Source organism: Anabrus simplex, chromosome 9, assembly GCF_040414725.1.
Source record: "Anabrus simplex isolate iqAnaSimp1 chromosome 9, ASM4041472v1, whole genome shotgun sequence".
Lineage (NCBI taxonomy): Eukaryota > Metazoa > Arthropoda > Insecta > Orthoptera > Tettigoniidae > Anabrus > Anabrus simplex.
Genome location: NC_090273.1, coordinates 168,043,680 through 168,067,857, shown reverse-complemented (window position 1 = coordinate 168,067,857; position 24,178 = coordinate 168,043,680). Strand labels below are relative to the sequence as shown.

At 41.0% G+C, this 24,178-nt stretch overlaps 1 protein-coding gene across 8 annotated transcripts in view; it reads left to right on the top strand.

The window, feature by feature from the left end:
- The window catches only part of LOC136881194 (protein turtle), an 850,346-nt gene that overhangs the window by 34,598 nt on the left and 791,570 nt on the right, over positions 1-24,178 (top strand). The window lies entirely within an intron of this gene.

Here is a 24,178-nt window from a genome sequence, read left to right as displayed (position 1 = left end):
GACATATCCAACAGCTCCCACTCCAGTGTAACTAAATGGAATTTGGTGCAACAGCTGTATCACGATTTTTGGCAGAGGTGGTCAAAAGAATACATACAATCACTTCAACAAAGACGTAAATGGTCTTCTGTAGGGAAGTGGACTCCAACTGTGGGAGATTTAGTGCTTCTAAGGGAGGATAACCTTCCTCCTCTGGTTTGGAAAACTGGTATAATCCAGGAGCTCCATCCTGGTTGTGACAATATTACTCGTGTGGTCAGTGTTAAGACTAAAACTGGTCTTTTGCGCCGTGCCATAGTGAAATTGTGTCCATTGCCCAAGGATGTTGTATAGTTGTATATTTGTATATGTTTATCTGAGTTTTCTTTTGTTATTCATTTGTCTGTGATGAGCATGAACAATTGACTTTGATTTTGAGTGTTGAGATCCCTCAAAGGGGGGAGTATGTTGCGGCTTTTGTGTTGGTACTCGTCTGCCGCATTTCATTTTGTAACAGTTGGCAATGTGCTGCTGTGTTTTTGTTTTATATACAGACACTGAACATGGCGACCGGCAGCAGTACACGTGTTTTGGTGTACCTCCGAATTTGTTGTACATAATGTGTAAATATGCAGTGTTTTATTCATGTGTAATACATGTTTGAATCACCTTGTGAGTGATGTGTTTGTGTCTGCTCGTTTGGGGCAGTCTGGTCCTCCATTTGATTTGTTTCAAAATTGTATTTGTGCGCCTATGGAACTGAACTTTGTTATGTGCGGCCGATTTGTTGTTTCGTCGTTCGCAACATTTATTATTCATTTGTTTTATTCCAAGAGTAGTGTGTCAAACTGGATATTGTGTTGCCATCTGTTGTGAGAAACGTGAACTATCCCGCTCTACTTCGTTCCTTCAAATAAAAACTGGAGTCATGAGTAGTCTATAAAATGTAAAATGACACTATTTTGGTCTCTAATAAATAACTCATGCCTTAATATCTATCACAGTAACTTACATGGCATTACATTTAAATAATAATTTATTAACGTGTAAGTAGTGCCAATATCTCGAATATACGTCTCGCACGGCGCATTCAGCCTTGAAAGATATCATTTAAGAAGAATGGAACTTAGGCAAAGTAGTATTATATGTCATCAAACACGGATGTCATCCATTAATACTGTATACTTGTGATATATTTCTTCGTTACTATATATATAAAGCTTTATCATTGGATTAATTGTCAATGTTGCCAGCAATGCATAATTTAGTTGGTCATTTGTTTTATTCCAAAAGTAGCGTGTTGGATATTGTGTTGCTATCTGTTGTGGGAAATGTAAAGTATTTGCGCTCTCGTTCGTTCCCGGAAGTCATAAAGAGCGGCCGGAAGTCATACAGAGCCGTCTGCCCTAAACCGTAAGAACAAATGAATGAACGAACCTGGAGACGGGGAGCGCCGACCTTCCCGCTCCCAAGAGTCGACTCTTTTGAACGACTCTCAGCTGGGAGCGGGAGCGAATGAGCTAGTTCGACCCATCACTAATGTGGTCACCAAAAGCACCGACACCAGCAGAGTGTAACGTGTGAGGAAGGAGCAGAAGTGAGCAAGGTAACGCTGACGGAGCGATACGGCCAGGGGATTGAAGAAACAATGGTAAAGGGTAAAGAGAAATAAGTTACACACTGATAAGGGGGGAAAAAGAACAGCAAAACGCCTAAAACTCCAGAAGAGGATATGGTAGAAATAGATCAAATGGAAATATCTAGAATGACCAGAAGTAAATCAGGGAATTTAGACTGTAAAAGTAAAAAAATAACTAGAGTTAAAGGTATCATGTGTTAATGAAAACCTACAACCTGTTTTCCAGTCATTGACCGGGTCAGGGATGTAATGAATGAAACATATATACAGTAGGCTATTATTACAATGGGGTCGCCACTCCTAAGGTGATCATGTGTTAATATCGAAGGAATATGAAATGAAAAAAAAGGTAACGAAGACTTCAAACAGCTACTGGAAGAAATGGATATTCTTGGACTTGTAGAAACTTGGGCTGATTACAAGAAAGACTTAAAGATAGAAGGGTGTATTGTATTGAGTCAATATGGATCAAGGAGATCCAATAGAGGAAGGATATCGGGAGGAATTTCGGTGGTAATCAAAAACAACTTAAAAGATACGATACAGCTCTTAGAAACTGAGTTCAAGGAATTAATCTAAATAATAATATTAGATAGGGTCAATAGGAGGAATGAAATATGTATAGCTTTTGTATATAATCCACCTTTGAGCTCCCCATTTGCGCAGAATGAGTTTTTTGAGAATTTAGCGACAGAAATGAGAAGTACGTATGATCAGACACGCATTATTATTATGGGTGATCTTAACGTGATGATAGGGGACAAGAAGCCAGTTTATAGTCAACATGAGGATGAGTTAATAGAAATAGCCAGGATGTAACAGAAATGGAGAATTGTGCGCGGTAGAGGGTGAAGCGTAATTCGCGCACTCGGGCGTCGCAGCGCGACTCCTCACATGCCAGCAATAAAAAAATGTATCTTACAAAATTTCATCTTGCGAGTATATCCGGCAGAAAAACGACGTTGAAGATTAGCAATCTGGCAACACTGTACCTCTGTCAGCAGAAGTTAGCCGTATTGTACAGTTGGTGCAATGGATAGAGTTTTCGGTTAGCATGCAGGAGTTCGAGTGGTCGATCCTGGGTTGAGGCGTATGTTTTTTATTTCGTAAATGTAGTCCAGGTGGTATGGTATCTGGCATCTTAATCGTCAACAGCGATTGCAGCGGGTCCTCTAGAAACCATTTGCACTTACATACTACGATCCTAGAAATGGACGAACAATAGTTTTCATTGGTGAGCTTTGAAAGGCGCCCTTTCCACGTCGTGGGCGTGAATTTATTCGCACCACTTCATCTACTAGATGTGAAACCTGTTTTCTTTGTACCATCCTGCAATGGTCCCATTGATTAGTCATCATCATCATCATCATCTGTTTACCCTCCAGGTTCGGTTTTTCCCTCGGACTCGGCGAGGAATCCCACCTCTACCGCCTCAAGGGCAGTGTCCTGGAGTTCCCGACTCTTGGTCGGGGGGATACAACTGGGGAGAATGACCAGTACCTCACCCAGGCTGCCTCACCTGCTAAGCTGAACAGGGGCCTTGTGGAGGGATGGGAAGATTTGGAAGGGATAGGCAAGAAGGAGGGAAGGAAGCGGCCGTGGCCTTAATTTAGGTACCATCCCGGCATTGGCGTGGAGAAGTGGGAAACCACGGAAAACCACTTCCAGGATGGCTGAGGTGGGAATCGAACCCACCTCTACTCAGTTGACCTCACGAGGCTGAGTGGACCCCGCTCCAGCCCTCGTACCACTTTTCAAATTTCGTGGCAGAGCCGGGAATCGAACCCGGACCTCCGGGGGTGGCAGCTAATCACGCTAACCACTACACCACAGAGGCGGACCCCATAGATTAGTACCAACTATTATTCTTGCCTCGTTCAGGTCCATTACATTTCGTTAGGGCCTTACGTTACCAGTAGGCCTAGCAACGTGCTCTGCGAATAATGTCCAAACTCGGTTACAATTTGTATGTGTTATCACCAATTCTGCCTTTCAACATTGCGTGTTGCGTCTGGTAACCGCATGCTGTTTAGTACGTATCTCAATGTATTATTATTATTATTATTATTATTATTATTATTATTATTATTATTATTATTATGTTGTAAATGTAGGATACATGTGACCTCAGAAACGGTGTCTTACTGTATTACAGTAGGTAATGTCAGATGGAAATTAGCAAATAAAAAATGCGCCTGAACCCAGGATCGAACCATCGACCTCCTGCATGCCAACCAAAAACTCTATCCATTGCACCAACTGTACAATACGAGCAATGTCTGCTGACAGAGGTAGTTACCCTACATATGGTTACAGTGTTGCCAGATTGCTACTCTTTAACGTCCGTTTTCTACCGGATATACTAGCAAGACGAAATTTTGTAAGAGACATTTTTTTTATTGCTGGCATGTGAGGAGTCGCGCTGCGACGCCCGAGTGCGCGAATTACGCTTCACCTGTATATTGAATGGATGGTGGTTCAGAGATGAGAGTGGAAAACTAACTTATATAGTAGAAAATGGGGGCAGTACAATTGACCTAGTTGTAGGCTGTAGGGATAGAGATATGCGTTAGGGATTGGGCGGAGGCAAACCATATGCCATTATCTCTAAAATTAGTGATTCAAGATATAAGAGTGCAGGAGAGAGTTTACGATAGCGTAAAAGAGAGGAAAATACCCAGGTATCGTTGGAGAGAAGAATTAGGGAATGAATTTAGAGAGTACTTCAATGAAGAGAATTTTGAGATCTGGAAAATAGGTATTGTAAAACTGTTAGAAGAGAATAGAGGTGACGAAGCCCTAACCAGGATAGAAAATGTAATTGGAATGACAGGAAAATGTATGAGGCAAAATCCAGGTGCAACGCAGGTAAAATGTGGATGGTATACTACAGAATGTGCTAAGAAAAAGTCACTGATTATGAAGGCACATAGGAGATACAGGAAGGATGGTGGTCAAGTAGCTTGAAACGAATTTTGTGGAAAAAGGAAAGGATACAGAGAACTGTTACGAATGACGAAGTCGGAATGGCAACAAAAGACCGCTGCAGACATAAATAAAAAGTGTAAGGAAAATGACAGTAGGAAAGTATGGGATAAAATCAATCAGATGACCAAGAGAAAATCAGGTTCGCGGGGGACCAATATAAGTCATAGTACACGGGCCCAGTATTTTGAGAAATTATTGAATAAAGAAGACAAATGGAGAGCGCATCATGAGGGGATTATTGTCTCAGGGGCTTGAGTGTGACTCTGCCTGAATTAGATGAGGCTATTTCGACTTACGAAATAATGAACCATTTGCAAGGAACCAAGAAGGTAAAATCAGGAGCTATTTCGGGTATCACATATGAATTCTGAAAAGAGGTGGGAGAGCGAAACGGCATGTGGGGAAATTTTGACAAGGATATTCAATAAAATCTTCGAGAAAGGGGTATCCCCGAAAGCTTGGAAAGAGGGGATAATATGCCCTATATACAAAAATAAAGGGGATAGATAAAATCCTGGAAACTATAGGGGAATTATATTATTGGATATATTGGGGAAAGTATATACTGGTATAACTACTGCACGTCACTTTAGTAGGCAGTGGTTGTGGTGGTTCCGCTGTGAACACTGGTGGTGCTGCAATAGCACATTCTGGGCCAGGGAGGAAGGCAAGAACAAGCAGCTACACTCCTCACCTTACCTAATGCATGTTACATCAGTAGCCAGTGGTTATAGTGGTTTTCCTGTGAACAATCAAACACTGGTGGTGCTGCAATAGCACATTCTGGTCATGGGAGGAAGGCAGCGACAAGCAGCTACACTCCTCACCTTACCTACTGCTCGTCACTTTAGTAGCCAGTGGCTGAGGTGGTTTCCCTGTGAACACTGGTGGTGCTGCAATAACACATTCTGGTCCAGGGAGGAAGGCAAGAACAAGCAGCTACACTCCTCACCTTACCTACTGCACGTCACATCAGTAGCCAGTGGTTGTGGTGGTTTCCCTGTGAACAATCAAACACTGGTGGTGCTGCAATAGCACATTCTGGTCCAGGGAGGAAGGCAGCGACAAGCAGCTACACTCCTCACCTTACCTACTGCACGTCACTTTAGTAGCCAGGGGTTGAGGTGGTTTCCCTGTGAACAACCAAACACTGGTGGTGCTGCAATAGCACATTCTGGTCCAGGGAGGAAGGCAGCGACAAGCAGCTACACTCCTCACCTTACCTACTGCACGTCACTTTAGTAGCCAGTGGTTGTGGTGGTTTCCCTGTGAACACTGGTGGTGCTGCAATAGCACATTCTGGTCCAGGGAGGAAGGCAACAACAAGCTGCTACACTCCTCACCTTACCTACTGCACGTCACTTTAGTAGCCAGTGGTTGTGGTGGTTTCCCTGTGAACACTGGTGGTGCTGCAATAGCACATTCTGGTCCAGGGAGGAAGGCAGCGACAAGCAGCGACACTCCTCACCTTACCTACTGCACGTCACTTTAGTAGCCAGAGGTTGTGGTGGTTTCCCTGTGAACAATCAAACACTGGTGGTGCTGCAATAGCACATTCTGGTCCAGGGAGGAAGGCAGCGACAAGCAGCTACACTCCTCACCTTACCTACTGCACGTCACTTTAGTAGCCAGTGGTTGAGGTGGTTTCCCTGTGAACAACCAAACACTGGTGGTGCTGCAATAGCACATTCTGGTCCAGGGAGGAAGGCAGCGACAAGCAGCTACACTCCTCACCTTACCTACTGCACGTCACTTTAGTAGCCAGTGGTTGAGGTGGTTTCCCTGTGAACAACCAAACACTGGTGGTGCTGCAATAGCACATTCTGGTCCAGGGAGGAAGGCAGCGACAAGCAGCTACACTCCTCACCTTACCTACTGCACGTCACTTTAGTAGCCAGTGGTTGTGGTGGTTTCCCTGTGAACACTGGTGGTGCTGCAATAGCACATTCTGGTCCAGGGAGGAAGGCAACAACAAGCTGCTACACTCCTCACCTTACCTACTGCACGTCACTTTAGTAGCCAGTGGTTGAGGTGGTTTCCCTGTGAACACTGGTGGTGCTGCAATAGCACATTCTGGTCCAGGGAGGAAGGCAGCGACAAGCAGCTACACTCCTCACCTTACCTACTGCACGTCACTTTAGTAGCCAGTGGTTGAGGTGGTTTCCCTGTGAACACTGGTGGTGCTGCAATAGCACATTCTGGTCCAGGGAGGAAGGCAGCGACAAGCAGCTACACTCCTCACCTTACCTACTGCACGTCACTTTAGTAGCCAGTGGTTGAGGTGGTTTCCCTGTGAACACTGGTGGTGCTGCAATAGCACATTCTGGTCCAGGGAGGAAGGCAGCGACAAGCAGCTACACTCCTCACCTTACCTACTGCACGTCACTTTAGTAGCCAGTGGTTGAGGTGGTTTCCCTGTGAACAATCAAACACTGGTGGTGCTGCAATAGCACATTCTGGTCCAGGGAGGAAGGCAGCGATAAGCAGCTACACTCCTCACCTTACCTACTGCACGTCACTTTAGTAGCCAGTGGTTGAGGTGGTTTCCCTGTGAACAATCAAACACTGGTGGTGCTGCAATAGCACATTCTGGTCCAGGGAGGAAGGCAGCGACAAGCAGCTACACTCCTCACCTTACCTACTGCACGTCACTTTAGTAGCCAGTGGTTGAGGTGGTTTCCCTGTGAACACTGGTGGTGCTGCAATAGCACATTCTGGTCCAGGGAGGAAGGCAGCGACAAGCAGCTACACTCCTCACCTTACCTACTGCACGTCACTTTAGTAGCCAGTGGTTGAGGTGGTTTCCTTGTGAACAATCAAACACTGGTGGTGCTGCAATAGCACATTCTGGTCCAGGGAGGAAGGCAACAACAAGCAGCTACACTCCTCACCTTACCTACTGCACGTCACTTTAGTAGCCAGTGGTTGAGGTGGTTTCCCTGTGAACACTGGTGGTGCTGCAATAGCACATTCTGGTCCAGGGAGGAAGGCAAGAACAAGCAGCTACACTCCTCACCTTACCTACTGCACGTCACTTTAGTAGCCAGTGGTTGTAGTGGTTTCCCTGTGAACAATCAAACACTGGTGGTGCTGCAATAGCACATTCAAGTCCAGGGAGGAAGGCAAGAACAAGCAGCTACACTCCTCACCTTACCTACTGCACGTCACTTTAGTAGCCAGTGGTTGTAGTGGTTTCCCTGTGAACAATCAAACACTGGTGGTGCTGCAATAGCACATTCTGGTCCAGGGAGGAAGGCAAGAACAAGCAGCTACACTCCTCACCTTACCTACTGCACGTCACTTTAGTAGCCAGTGGTTGTGGTGGTTTCCCTGTGAACAATCAAACACTGGTGGTGCTGCAATAGCACATTCAAGTCCAGGGAGGAAGGCAGCGACAAGCTGCTACACTCCTCACCTTACCTACTGCACGTCACTTTAGTAGCCAGTGGTTGTGGTGGTTTCCCTGTGAACACTGGTGGTGCAAGTCCTGGTTGGTGCTAGCCACTGTTGCCAACATGCGAATGAGTAGTTTATTCTCTTCCTCATGTTATTCTTGAGCTGTGTGTTCAGAATTAAGTTATGTACGTTTTCACTATTTGAATTTTAATTATGCACTTCGTTATTGCTTTCCTTTTGTATATTTTATGTTTTGAATTTAGTATGTGTTTGGTACTCTGCCCTGTTCATTCTTACGGGATGTATCTGCATAAATTGGGAAATATTCATTGTGACTGTGGCAGCGTGGTTGTCCGGTGTGTACTTTTCCTGCAGTTGACACACTTGTGTCTGAATCTCTGCACAAGCAGTTCACATTACTTCATATTACGATAGAAAATCAGCCCTTGTTCTAAGAGGTGAATATCTTTGAGTCTAGCACGCCCTGGTGCTCGACGATCGGTAGTTGAACATGACATTTCGTGTGGTATGAGGCTCGGAATGACAAATTAATATTCGTTAACATTACTATAAGGTGTATAACGTTTATGTGTTCGGTATCTTCCTTTTCCAAAAATAACCAACTAAAATATAAAATTTTCGAATATGAAATTACTGTTTTTTTCAAAAGTCGTAGATGCGTGAAAATCGCACGTGCGTACAGCCACGTATGAGCTCGCCTCTGCGAATTTCTTTTCCCCATTTGGTTCTAGTTGTCTGAGCGCGCCCTGGGTGGATAAGTGACTGAAGTCTTCAGTCTACAAGTCCTGGGAATGTGTAGCACAGAGAAATAAGCAGGAGGATCAATGTTTCCGTGACAACGGCGTCAGTGTGAGACGGTCGCAAGGCCAAAGGAGATCGATAGTGTCAGTACTTCATCGTTTGAACTCTGCCATAATAGGCAGGAGAAGAACACATTAATGCATTACACTGTATGATATCTAGTGTTAGCAGTTTAGCTTGTGACCACTATTTAATACACTACACTGTATGATATCTGGTGTTAGCAGTTTAGCTTGTGACCACTATTTAATACACTACACTGTATGATATCTAGTGTTAGTAGTTTAGCTTGTGACCACCAGTTAATACACTACACTGTATGCTATCTGGTGTTAGCAGTTTAGCTTGTGACCACTATTTAATACACTACACTGTATGATATCTGGTGTTAGCAATTTAGCTTGTGACCACTATTTAATACACTACACTGTATGATATCTGGTGGTAGCAGTTTAGCTTGTGACCACTATTTAATACACTACACTGTATGATATCTAGTGTTAGCAGTTTAGCTTGTGACCACCAGTTAGTACACTACACTGTATGATATCTAGTGTTAGCAGTTTAGCTTGTGACCACCAGTTAATACACTACACTGTATGATATCTGGTGTTGGCAGTTTAGCTTGTGACCACCAGTTAGTACACTACACTGTATGATATCTGGTGTTAGCAGTTTAGCTTGTGACCACTATTTAATACACTACACTGTATGATATCTGGTGTTAGCAGTTTAACTTGTAACCACTATTTAATACACTACACTGTATGATATCTGGTGTTAGCAGTTTAGCTTGTGACCACCAGTTAATACACTACACTGTATGATATCTGGTGTTAGCAGTTTAGCTTGTGACCACCAGTTAGTACACTACACTGTATGATATCTGGTGTTAGCAGTTTAGCTTGTGACCACTATTTAATACACTACACTGTATGATATCTGGTGTTAGCAGTTTAGCTTGTGACCACCAGTTAGTACACTACAGTGTTTGATATCTAGTGTTAGCAGTTTAGCTTGTGACCACCAGTTAATACACTACACTGTATGATATCTGGTGTTAGCAGTTTAGCTTGTGACCACCAGTTAATACACTACACTGTATGATATCTGGTGTTAGCAGTTTAGCTTGTGACCACCAGTTAATACACTACACTGTATGATATCTGGTGTTAGCAGTTTAGCTTGTGACCACTATTTAATACACTACACTATATGATATCTAGTGTTAGCAGTTTAGCTTGTGACCACTATTTAATACACTACACTGTATGATATCTAGTGTTAGCAGTTTAGCTTGTGACCACTATTTAATACACTACACTGTATGATATCTGGTGTTAGCAGTTTAGCTTGTGACCACCAGTTAGTACACTACAGTGTTTGATATCTAGTGTTAGCAGTTTAGCTTGTGACCACCAGTTAATACACTACACTGTATGATATCTGGTGTTAGCAGTTTAGCTTGTGACCACCAGTTAATACACTACACTGTATGATATCTGGTGTTAGCAGTTTAGCTTGTGACCACCAGTTAATACACTACACTGTATGATATCTGGTGTTAGCAGTTTAGCTTGTGACCACTATTTAATACACTACACTATATGATATCTAGTGTTAGCAGTTTAGCTTGTGACCACTATTTAATACACTACACTGTATGATATCTAGTGTTAGCAGTTTAGCTTGTGACCACTATTTAATACACTACACTGTATGATATCTGGTGTTAGCAGTTTAGCTTGTGACCACCAGTTAATACACTACACTGTATGATATCTGGTGTTAGCAGTTTAGCTTGTGACCACTATTTAATACACTACACTATATGATATCTAGTGTTAGCAGTTTAGCTTGTGACCACTATTTAATACACTACACTGTATGATATCTAGTGTTAGCAGTTTAGCTTGTGACCACTATTTAATACACTACACTGTATGATATCTGGTGTTAGCAGTTTAGCTTGTGACCACTATTTAATACACTACACTGTATGATATCTGGTGTTAGCAGTTTAGCTTGTGACCACCAGTTAATACACTACACTGTATGATATCTGGTGTTAGCAGTTTAGCTTGTGACCACCAGTTAATACACTACACTGTATGATATCTGGTGTTAGCAGTTTAGCTTGTGACCACCAGTTAATACACTACACTGTATGATATCTGGTGTTAGCAGTTTAGCTTGTGACCACCAGTTAATACACTACACTGTATGATATCTGGTGTTAGCAGTTTAGCTTGTGACCACCAGTTAATACACTACACTGTATGATATCTGGTGTTAGCAGTTTAGCTTGTGACCACCAGTTAATACACTACACTGTATGATATCTGGTGTTAGCAGTTTAGCTTGTGACCACTATTTAATACACTACACTGTATGATATCTGGTGTTAGCAGATTAACTTGTGACCACTGGTTAGTACACTACACTGTATGATATCTAGTGTTAGCAGTTTAGCTTGTGACCACTATTTAATACACTACACTATATGATATCTGGTGTTAGCAATTTAGCTTGTGACCACTATTTAATACACTACACTGTATGATATCTGGTGTTAGCAGTTTAGCTTGTGACCACTATTTAATACACTACACTGTATGATATCTGGTGTTAGCAGTTTAGCTTGTGACCACCAGTTAGTACACTACACTGTATGATATCTGGTGTTAGCAGATTAACTTGTGACCACTGGTTAGTACACTACACTGTATGATATCTAGTGTTAGCAGTTTAGCTTGTGACCACCACTTAATACACTACACTGTATGATATCTGGTGTTAGCAATTTAGCTTGTGACCACTATTTAATACACTACACTGTATGATATCTGGTATTACCAGTTTAGCTTGTGACCACTATTTAATACACTACACTGTATGATATCTAGCGTTAGCAGTTTAGCTTGTGACCACCAGTTAATACACTACACTGTATGATATCTAGCGTTAGCAGTTTAGCTTGTGACCACCACTTAATACACTACACTGTATGATATCTGGTGTTAGCAGTTTAGCTTGTGCCCACTATTTAATACACTACACTGTATGATATCTGGTGTTAGCAGTTTAGCTTGTGCCCACTATTTAATACACTACACTGTATGATATCTGGTGTTAGCAGTTTAGCTTGTGACCACTATTTAATACACTACACTGTATGATATCTAGTGTTAGCAGTTTAGCTTGTGACCACCAGTTAGTACACTACACTGTATGATATCTAGTGTTAGCAGTTTAGCTTGTGACCACTATTTAATACACTACACTGTATGATATCTGGTGTTAGCAGTTTAGCTTGTGACCACCAGTTAGTACAATACAGTGTTTGATATCTAGTGTTAGCAGTTTAGCTTGTGACCACTATTTAATACACTACACTGTATGCTATCTGGTGTCAGCAGTTTAGCTTGTGACCACCAGTTAGTACACTACACTGTATGATATCTAGTGTTAGCAGTTTAGCTTGTGACCACTATTTAATACACTACACTGTATGATATCTGGTGTTAGCAGTTTAGCTGATGACCACCAGTTAATACACTACACTGTATGATATCTAGTGTTAGCAGTTTAGCTTGTGACCACTATTTAATACACTACACTGTATGATATCTGGTGTTAGCAGTTTAGCTTGTGACCACTATTTAATACACTACACTGTATGCTATCTGGTGTTAGCAGTTTAGCTTGTGACCACCAGTTAGTACACTAAACTGTATGGTATCTAGCGTTAGCAGTTTAGCTTGTGACCACTATTTAATACACTACACTGTATGATATCTGGTGTTAGCAGTTTAGCTTGTGACCACCAGTTAGTACACTACACTGTATGATATCTGGTGTTAGCAGTTTAGCTTGTGACCACCAGTTAGTACACTACACTGTATGATATCTGGTGTTAGCAGTTTAGCCTGTGACCACCAGTTAGTACACTACACTGTATGATATCTGGTGTTAGCAGTTTAGCTTGTGACCACTATTTAATATACTACACTCTATGATATCTGGTGTTAGCAGTTTAGCTTGTGACCACCAGTTAATACACTACAGTGTTTGATATCTGGTGTTAGCAGTTTAGCTTGTGACCACCAGTTAGTACACTACACTGTATGATATCTGGTGTTAGCAGTTTAGCTTGTGGACACCAGTTAATACACTACACTGTATGATATCTGGTGTTAGCAGTTAAGCTTGTGACCACTATTTAATACACTACACTGTATGATATCTGGTGTTAGCAGTTTAGCTTGTGACCACCAGTTAGTACACTACACTGTATGCTATCTGGTGTTAGCAGTTTAGCTTGTGACCACTATTTAATACACTACACTGTATGATATCTGGTGTTAGCAGTTTAGCTTGTGACCACTGGTTAGTACACTACACTGTATGATATCTGGTGTTAGCAGTTTAGCTTGTGACCACTATTTAATACACTACACTGTATGATATCTAGTGTCAGCAGTTTAGCTTGTGACCACTATTTAATACACTACACTGTATGATATCTGGTGTTAGCAGTTTAGCTTGTGACCACCAGTTAATACACTACACTGTATGATATCTGGTGTTAGCAGTTTAGCTTGTGACCACTATTTAATACACTGCACTGTATGACATCTGGTGTTAGCAGTTTAGCTGTGACCACCAGTTAATACACTACACTGTATGATATCTGGTGTTAGCAGTTTAGCTTGTGACCAGTATTTAATACACTACACTGTATGATATCTATTGTTAGCAGTTTAGCTTGTGACCACCAGTTAATACACTACACTGTATGATATCTGGTGTTAGCAGTTTAGCTTGTGACCACCAGTTAATACACTACACTGTATGATATCTGGTGTTAGCAGTTTAGCTTGTGACCACTATTTAATACACTACACTGTATGATATCTGGTGTTAGCAGATTAGCTTGTGACCACTATTTAATACACTACACTGTATGATATCTGGTGTTAGCAGTTTAGCTTGTGACCACTATTTAATACACTGCACTGTATGACATCTGGTGTTAGCAGTTTAGCTGTGACCACTATTTAATACACTACACTGTATGATATCTGGTGTTAGCAGATTAGCTTGTGACCACTATTTAATACACTACACTGTATGATATATGGTGTTAGCAGTTTAGCTTGTGACCACCAGTTAATACACTACACTGTATGATATATGGTGTTAGCAGTTTAGCTTGTGACCACCAGTTAATACACTACACTGTATGATATATGGTGTTAGCAGTTTAGCTTGTGACCACTATTTAATACACTACACTGTATGATATATGGTGTTAGCAGTTTAGCTTGTGACCACCAGTTAGTACACTACACTGTATGATATCTGGTGTTAGCAGTTTAGCTTGTGACCACCAGTTAATACACTACACTGTATGATATCTGGTGTTAGCAGTTTAGCTTGTGACCACTAGTTAATACACTACACTGTATGATATCTAGTGTTAGCAGTTTAGCTTGTGACCACTATTTAATACACTACACTATATGATATCTGGTGTTAGCAGTTTAGCTTGTGACCACCAGTTAATACACTACACTGTATGATATCTGGTGTTAGCAGTTTAGCTTGTGACCACCAGTTAGTACACTACAGTGTTTGATATCTGGTGTTAGCAGTTTAACTTGTGACCACTATTTAATACACTACACTGTATGATATCTGGTGTTAGCAGTTTAGCTTGTGACCACCAGTTAATACACTACACTGTATGATATCTGGTGTTAGCAGATTAACTTGTGACCACTGGTTAGTACACTACACTGTATGATATCTAGTGTTAGCAGTTTAGCTTGTGACCACTATTTAATACACTACACTGTATGATATCTGGTGTTAGCAGTTTAGCTTGTGACCACCAGTTAATACACTACACTGTATGATATCTGGTGTTAGCAGTTTAGCTTGTGACCACCAGTTAGTACACTACAGTGTTTGATATCTGGTGTTAGCAGTTTAACTTGTGACCACCAGTTAGTACACTACAGTGTTTGATATCTAGTGTTAGCAGTTTAGCTTGTGACCACTATTTAATACACTACACTGTATGATATCTGGTGTTAGCAGTTTAGCTTGTGACCACTATTTAATACACTACACTGTATGATATCTGGTGTTAGCAGTTTAGCTTGTGACCACTATTTAATACACTACACTGTATGATATCTGGTGTTAGCAGTTTAGCTTGTGACCAGCAGTTAGTACACTACACTGTATGATATCTGGTGTTAGCAGTTTAACTTGTGACCGCTGGTTAATACTCTACACTCTGTGTTATTGCACTATCAATGTTCAACTTTTCAGCTATTACTTATCACATACTAGTCATGCCTTTAACACACATGGGTTTTTTTAAAATCGCAATAGGTTTAAATGACATGTTGCATATTAGTGAGGCAGTGACGAGTTGTCGTGTCTTACGGAGTGATGTCACAGTCTAATATATACAATCGCGAAGCTCTAATAAGAGGAAGGCATTCTCCCCCCCCCCCCGCCCCCCCCCCCTACTAGACGCTACAATCAGTAACTGGACAGCATATCGACAGACTATTGCAGACCTCCCCCTCCCCTACTTCCTCCCAGAATCTTCTCTCTCTCATAACGCTCCTCGAACATGCACTAACTACAGCTGATCACTTGCACGTTCCCCGCCGTTCCTATCATCCTAACAAGCCCCCTATTCCTGAAAAAGGACTACATTTACTGCATTTAGCACATGACCTGTATCATCACTACCTTCGAACTCGTGACCCTACCACTTTGACTCAACATCGCCGGACCTTACGACATGCCCGTTCCTATATCAAAGCTATTAAGCGAAAGCACTGAACTACAGCTTGTACTGAACTCTTCGACGAACAGAACTCCCTACGATTTTGGCAGACATTCAAACGTTTGACACAGCATACAAAATCCCACCCCACCTACCCCATTAATCATCTTCCGCACCCCCCTACTACTGATAAGGAAAAAGCGGATTTGTTTGCTGACCACTTTTCCAAAGTCTTCTCTCCCTCCTTCTCCCCTACACTCTACCATCCTGATGAGCCCATAATTAACCATTATAGTCTTCCAGATCGTCCTGAACTTCAACCCTCCTTTCATCATTATCCTAATATTTATTATACTCACCTACTCAATTCCCCTATTATCCCTCATGAAATCCGCACTTTCCTTAAATATCGGAAAAATACTGCCCCCGGATCTGATTCCATAACCTACCGCCACATTCGTGAAGCTGCACCCATTCTCTTCGATCTCCTTAGTTCAGCCTATACTACTATGCTCTATACTGGTATTTATCCTTCTCATTGGGGTCGAGCTAACGTACTTCTCTTCCTCAAGCCTGGCAAACCTCCTTCCGATATTTCATCCTATATGCCTATTAGTCTTTTACCCGTCTTATCTAAGAATTTTTTTTTTTTTTTTTTTTTTTTTGCTAGGGGCTTTACGTCGCACCGACACAGATAGGTCTTATGGCGACGATGGGATAGGAAAGGTCTAGGAGTTGGAAGGAAGCGGCCGTGGCCTTAATTAAGGTACAGCCCCAGCATTTGCCTGGTGTGAAAATGGGAAACCACGGAAAACCATTTTCAGGGCTACCGATAGTGGGATTCGAACCTACTATCTCCCGGATGCAAGCTCACAGCCGCGCGCCTCTACGCGCACGGCCAACTCGCCCGGTATCTAAGATTTTAGAAGCTTTCTTATCACGTCGCATATCTCGTTATCTTACTTCCCTCAACCTCCTCTCTATCTCCCAAGCCGGATTCCGATCAAATTTCTCAACCCAGGATCATTTATTTCATATTACGTCATCCCTAAATTCATTTCTACGCCCTTAAAACACTGCTGCACTGGTGTGTCTTGATGTCCATAGAGCTTTTGATACTGTGTGGCACTCCGGCTTACTGTTTAAATTGCACCATTTACCGCTTCCTCTTACTCTTATTCGTCTTCGCTCCCGTACAGCTCGTATCTTAATTCATGGCACCTCCCTATGACTTCCGGAGTTCAACAAGGTTCTCCACTTTCCCCATCCTGATCCTCCCCTGCAGATGATCTATTCTTGCCCTTTCCACCACGACTAACACATTAACTACTCAACTACCCTCGAAATCTGGCTTCAATCCTGGCATTTGTCCGTTAATCCTGTTAAAACTCAGTTTATAGTTTTCCGTAAAACATCCCGTCTTTGCCGCCCCCGTCATCGAGTTCTACTAACTATGTACAACACACCCCTTGCGGAGATTTAGGCATTACCTTTCACAATAACCATCATCTTGATAATATCAATAAAAAAAGGCATTTTCTCGCTTCCGTGCCCTTCGTTCGCTCACTGGGCATACCTGGGGTCTTCGACCCTCCCATATTATCCATATATACACATCCTTTATCCGTCCTGTCGTCACCTATGCCTCCCCGACTTGGTTGACTGCTCATGTTCGACAGTATATTCAGCTCTTGAAACTTGACAGACATGCTCTACGAATCGCACATCGCCTCCCCCTTGACACTCCCTCTGCTAACTTTCAAACACTTTATTCTTTCTCCACTATCCTTGGTCACCTTCACTCTCTACGCCTCAACTATCTCACCAAAGGTACCTGTAATCACAATCCTATCATCACCGAAGCCCTGTCCTTATCCCCTTTAGCTGATGCCATTCTTAACGAGCGTCGCACACTCCAGACTTCTCATCTCTTTCCTCCCCCCCCCCCCCCACTCTCTCTCCACCACTGTCCTGTTACAAGCTAAAACTGTATTTTTCAATTCTGTGATGCTCCTGCGCACAGTGGCGCAGCCTATATTTCTGCAGCACGACCAGTGTCCGTCTATTGTTTTATTATTTTATTATTGATTATTTTATTTGTTATTATTATCATTATTTTTATCATCACAATCTCTGGCACAAGCAAACGGACTTTCCGTCCCATTAGTTCTTATCTTGTGTTCATTATTATTATTATTATTATTATTATTATTATTATTATTATTATTATTATTATTATTATTATTCTTTATTTATGTTTTTCGTCCGAAGTGAGGATATGTGACAGTGTTTCCGTTTCGTTTTTCTGCAGTGCCACAAGGTAATGCGTGTGTTTCTAATTTCTGTTTGTTTTTCTCAGTGCATTTATTCGTGCCGATTGACATTCTACCTGCGGCACATTCTTTATTTACGTTATGTGGACTTGCTTAACCTAGCAATTGGTGTTCTTGAACGTTATTCAACCGACTTTTCTTCCATATTCTTTTTATTCAGTGTTGTCTTTCCTTTATTTCTGCAATTTCGTCTGTTATTTGTAACAATTGTCAGTGCACGTTATATTCATTTCCTACTCGGTATGTTGTGAACTTGACTAGTGCAGTGCATGGACTCTATGAACTCTTGCTCCACTATGCTACGATGCAAACATGTTCTCTTTGTTGTATATTCATCATTTTGTCATCCTATTCTGTACCTATCTGTATAACTGTGTATCCTAATTCGTTATCCTCCTACTTTTCCCTTACGTATGTCTATACATACCACTAAACATTCTATTTTCCTTTACATATATATATATATATATTGTACACGGCCTAACAGCTACTTTGTATAGTTGACGGCCAGCCTACCCATAGGTTAGGAATGAAATAACCTTCTAATAAATAAATAAATAAATAAATAAATAAATAAATAAATAAATAAATAAATAAATAAGAGGTAGGTTCAACCACTTGAAAGCTGGAGCCACACTACCACCTCTAGCGGAGAGGTAGAGGCAACTTGCTAGCAGACAACAGGGAGCGAATTACCACTACAGTCTAAAATGGCCATAACTTCTGAACCATTCATGCAAATAATGTCCTGAGAAGGATATTGTAATCCTTATGAAATAGTGGAGGAGATCAAACAACTTATCTCGATGAGGAGTTCGAGGATACTATCGAAATATTTATTTAATATTAAGGAGTTATGTTTTTCCACCGCAAACTATAACAAAAAATCTCTTCTAGAGGGCAACCGGTTCGAAATAGGTATATACCATCCTGGACTTTTTTGTAGAGGTTTTTATGCTCTACAATTCTTACACTTACACTTGGGGCCTATCGTTGACGGTTCAGGCAGCGTAAGCCAGGAAATCAAGTGACCCATTATGGTAGAGCGCTGGCCTTCTTAGCCCAACTTGGCAGGTTCGATGTCGGTCGGTCGGTCACTTGCTTTCTTGGCTTACGCTGCCTGAACCGTCAACTGTAGACCCCAAGTGTAAGCATAAGAATTGTAGAGCATAGAAACCTCTACAAGAAAGTCCGGGATGGTATATACTTATTTCGAACCGGTTGCCCTCTAGAAGCGATTTTATGTTATAATCCGCGGTAAAGAAAAATAACTCCTTAAGATTAAATAAATATTTCGATATTATCCTCGAACTCCTCATCGAAAAAAATTGTTTGATCTCCTCCACTATTACTTAAGGATTACAATATCCTTGTCAGGACACTATTTGCATGAATGGTTCAGAAGTTATGACCATTTTAGACTGTAGTGGTAATTCGTTCCGTGTTGCCTCTACCTCGCCGCTTGGACCGCTGTAGTCGCCTCGGATGAAAAATATCATCAGAGCTTCGCGATTGTATACATTAGACTGTGGTGATGTTTAGTATTTTGGGCGGATTATGTCACTGACTTCCCCTGATGATGATATCAGTTTCCTCTCGACGCTATCATTCAGTACTCTTCTTCTCTAGCTTCTTGAGCACCCAAGTTGAGGTGTTTGGTTCGCCTCCTACATACACTGGCTATGATGATATCCTCCGCGTCTTCCTTGGTTCTGCAGTAAATTACACCACAGAAATAATTATCATCTCCTCTCTTTCATAACCACAACTATTCTTATTCTTCCTCTTTCTCAAGGACCACGTGCCAGTTTCAGTTCAGTTCTTCATACTTCGTTGTTTTCTTTTCCGTTGTTTCCAACAATCTTTCATTCTTTCTTATGGTGTTTCTTTCTGTCCTCGGACCACTTCGTACAAAGTTTCTTGTTGAATCTTCCTTGGAATCCTTCGATACTTACTACCATCTTTCTAAAAATCTCTCTCTCCATAGTTTCTTCTCTTATATTGTTTCTTTCTAAATCTTTCTTTACTTCTTGAATCCCACTAGTTGTTGCGTTTTTGTCCCACAGGTAATTAAAAATCCTTTATGTTAATCTGGAATTATTCATTCTGTTAATATGCCCAACAAATAAAATTTCCTTTTTCTTATGGTTTCTGTTATGTTTTCTGTGTTCCCGAACATTTCATCATGAGATATTAATTTCCGAACTTCTGTTGTTTTCACAGAGCCTAAGATTTTTGTCATGATTCTCCTTTCTAGTAGCTCAAGTTTATCTAATCTATAGTTTAGTACCAGGCATTCCGGTTTCACTACTGTAGTGTAGTGGAGCGTTCTTGTGTTTGTAATACATTTTGTTTTTTCTTGTTGGCTATTTGTTCCAAGAGATTGATTTGTATTGGTGCACTTGTTAGGTTTTCCGACAATATAGTAAAATCGTCTGCAAAGGCTAGGCAATTTATTTCAATGCCTTTGTTTTTTCTCCCCAAAGTTACCGGCGAACTGTTATGTTCTTTAAGCTTTACATTCCATGTTCTTACAATTTTCTCTAGAACACAGTTGAATAGAAGAAGTGACAAACCGACACCTTGCCGTACGCCTGTATTTATCTTAATAGGTTTTGATATGTCACCCATAAAATTCACCTTTGAAATTGTGTCAGTAAGGGTTTCACGTGTTAGGTTTTCCAATTTAGTTTCCACTCCAAACTCACGAATTGTTTTATCTATTTTTTCTCTATCAACCGAGTCAAAGGCCTTTCTAAAATCTACAAAATTCACAACAATACCAGTATCCTATGGCGAATTATGGAATTTAAGTTAAATGTTTGTTCTGAACAAGATCTACCGTCTCGAAATCCAGCTTGATATTCACCCAGTTGCTTGTCAAGTGATGTTTCTACTCTGTTCAGCAATATTTTTGAGAATACCTTGTATGCAACCTTTTGTTTGTCCCCTTTTTTTATACATTGGGTGTATTAGAGCCATTTTCCATTCTTCTGGAATCCTCTCTGTTCTCCAAGTATCTTCAAAGTTTGACTGCAACTCTGAGACCATTTCAATAATGAACTGTTTTGGAGTGTTCTCCACTAGCTTTATTATTTTTCAGATTATTAATTACTTCTTTAATTTCTTCAGCAGTGGGTGGTATACTTCCCTCCAACTTTTCGGTTGTTTGAGAGAATTCCAACTTACGGTCGGGTTCAGGGCAGTTTCAAAGTGGACTATTTAGGCCAAGTTTCAGCATATGCTAGGCGCTTGACTCTTGAGTCTGGTAGAAGTTATTTGTAACAAAGCTGCCGTGCAGGTCAATAAGTTGTGATCTCTTAACTCCCCTTATTCTTCTAGCAGTCGGGTCATAGTGCTCCGTCTTTCCAGAGGATTTCCACGTTTTCCATTGTTTTATACTCTCTTGTAACGCATCTTCACATATTTGATTCCACCAATGTTTCTTTTTAGGTTTGACTTGCTCAAATGTTTTCTGGGCTGCATTGGTTATTTCACTTCACGTGATGAGATACTCTTGTTGTTACCTGAAATGTTTCAAGTCTATTTGTTTACTCTTTCCCCTCTTCTGTGATTTCTGTTGGCTAACAATTTTAGTTTGATTTTAGATAAGTAGTGATCGGAATCAAATTCTCTGCTTCTCACTACCTTGACATTCATAAGTCGTTCATGTTTCTTATGGATATAGCTACATGATGCAGTTGAAAACAACCTACTAATGGATTTGGAGAATTCCGTGTCTTAACTTCAGTTATTATTATTATTACTATTATTATTATTATTATTATTATTATTATTATTATTATTATTACGGCGATTCCGTGGTGGACAGTGGTGCAAGAACGTGCGGGCATGAATGGGTCTATCTACTACAATCATCAGATTAATAAAAAGTTTTTAAAATATTTTTTCTACGGTTTTTTTTTTTTTCAAATGCGAACTGTTAACAAAACACGTCGCTCAGCGACAGAACAAGATTTCAGGTACAGTAGTTTAAATACAAGGTATGAGAAATCGGTAAATCAACAAAATATTTTATTTAATAATTTGAGCTTGAAGCTCAAATGTTATTTGAGCACTATTGCTCCATACACCCAAAAGTCAAGGAGACAGGTCTCCCCATTTCATTTACAGAGTATATCTACAAAAATAGAAAGACCATCTAGGAGACTGAGCTGATCAAGGTCACCTTCAACAACCAGAAAATCTTTGCTCACTGACATTTAAATTTTCCTGGCCTCTCGAGTCACAACCTACATTTAATAATTCGAACACAATTCACTGTCTTAAACTCTCCAAGTCTAAGCACTTAACCTAACGAATTCCACAGGAGTATCGAATACTCATTCTACCGCGCCTTGGTGGGAAGAAAGAAAACCACAGGTTAAAGTTACTGGCCCAAAAATCAAAATGATGCCGAGGCGGACATTTTCACTCCTTGAAATTTGCACACAAGATTAAAACCCTGTTCGGGCTTCTGGCCTAAAGTTACAGAGGCTAATCCTATTCTACTGAGGTGACTGGATGGAGAAAATGTAAGTTACAAAGCTACAGACACACTCACCTCAAATACAAGTTGATAGGGTGCCACACTCTCTGTTCCCGAATTACGGCTAAGTTTCTAGGCTAATGTTGACATTTACATGTGAAGATCAAGCTTAAGACAGGAAACCTTCCCCTCGAGTTAGCTTTCAGAGGCTATCACCTAGTTATTACCTTATTGAGCCTCCACTCAGTGAACAAGGTGGCTCGGAAAGGTACCAGCTTTTATACCCGAGAGGAAGGTTCTAGGGAGATCTGGGCTAAGGTCCCATTTTTATTGGATATTTAAGTATGTAGAAGAAAACGCTTATTGGTTGAAAATTAAATACATAAAAATTTATATTGGCCAGTTTTGTAGTTGGCGGAAGGAGATCGAAGTGTTGACAACTGTGATAACCAAAAAAATAAAAAAAATAAAAAGGCCAAATCAACTCAGTTTAGGAAACCTTAAAGTAACAAATTACTTTAGCTATTTAATTGTTCCTCTTCACACTAGAGGGCAAACATACGTTCTTCTGGTAGAGACATCTGTGAAGAAAAGTCCAAACTTCTTGCACAAGTTTACATTGAAGATGGCGTTCTTCAAGGCGCTTCGTTTGAATGAACGGGCCGGGTGTTAAAGCGGACCATTGCTAGTGCTAGAACTATTTCCACCCTCTCGTTCGCTGGCCTCCTCATGGTGCTGTTTGAACGTGTGCATGGTAGAAACTAAGTTTTATTTACAAGCGACAAATTAAATATTTCGTTAATATCTGCATACTTCATCACTGGAGCAATAAGATTTGCACTTCGGCATAACACTCTAATTCACCTTGCGGAATGATAATTCAATGAGTGGTTTTAACTTAACCAACAATTTTCGTCCCTTTTCTCCTGTCTTCAACATGTACGGTTTCATACATACATACATACATACTAGTGATGGGACATTCGATTCATTTTACTGAATCGATTCATTTGATTCCGTTCACGTTACTGAATCGATACAGTGATCCGATTCACGGCTCATTGGTCACCGCTCCTACTGCATCTGTGTAGTATGTGCTGGTAAGATAGCAGCAACAACATTCAGTGCTCGTAACTGCCATCTGGTCTTCATACTATGAACTCCTTTCTTAGGAATAATGCTAGTTACTCTTAATACATCGAAGGTTTCCGGCGACGCAGGGTGGGAAAGGTTAGGAAGGTAGCAGCCCTGGCCTGAATTAAGGTACAATCCCAGCATTTCCAGGTGTGAAAATGGGGAACTACGGAAAAACCATCTTAACGGCTGCCGACGGTGGGATTCGAACCCACCATCCCCCGAATGCAAGCGCATAGCCACGCGATATTAACCGCACGACAACTCGCTCAGTAATTTTAAAAAAAAGTATTTTTCTATCAGCTGAGGATTTTTTAAATCGTCATATTTTGTATAGGCTACCCGAGATGTACAGTAGCCCGCTGGTTTTCTGATTCAACATACTGTTATTGCGTCTGTCCACATATGATTGAAGTCTTGTGCAACGATGTGACATATGAACTGAGAGAATACTGAGCCGTTCTTCCAAAATATAAAACAGGTACTTTTGAGTGGTCATGAGCATGACTCATAGTCATAGGACAGGCTAGAGTCGAGTTTAATTGTCAAATGTCAATTAAGTTATAATACTAAGATTCATTAAACTA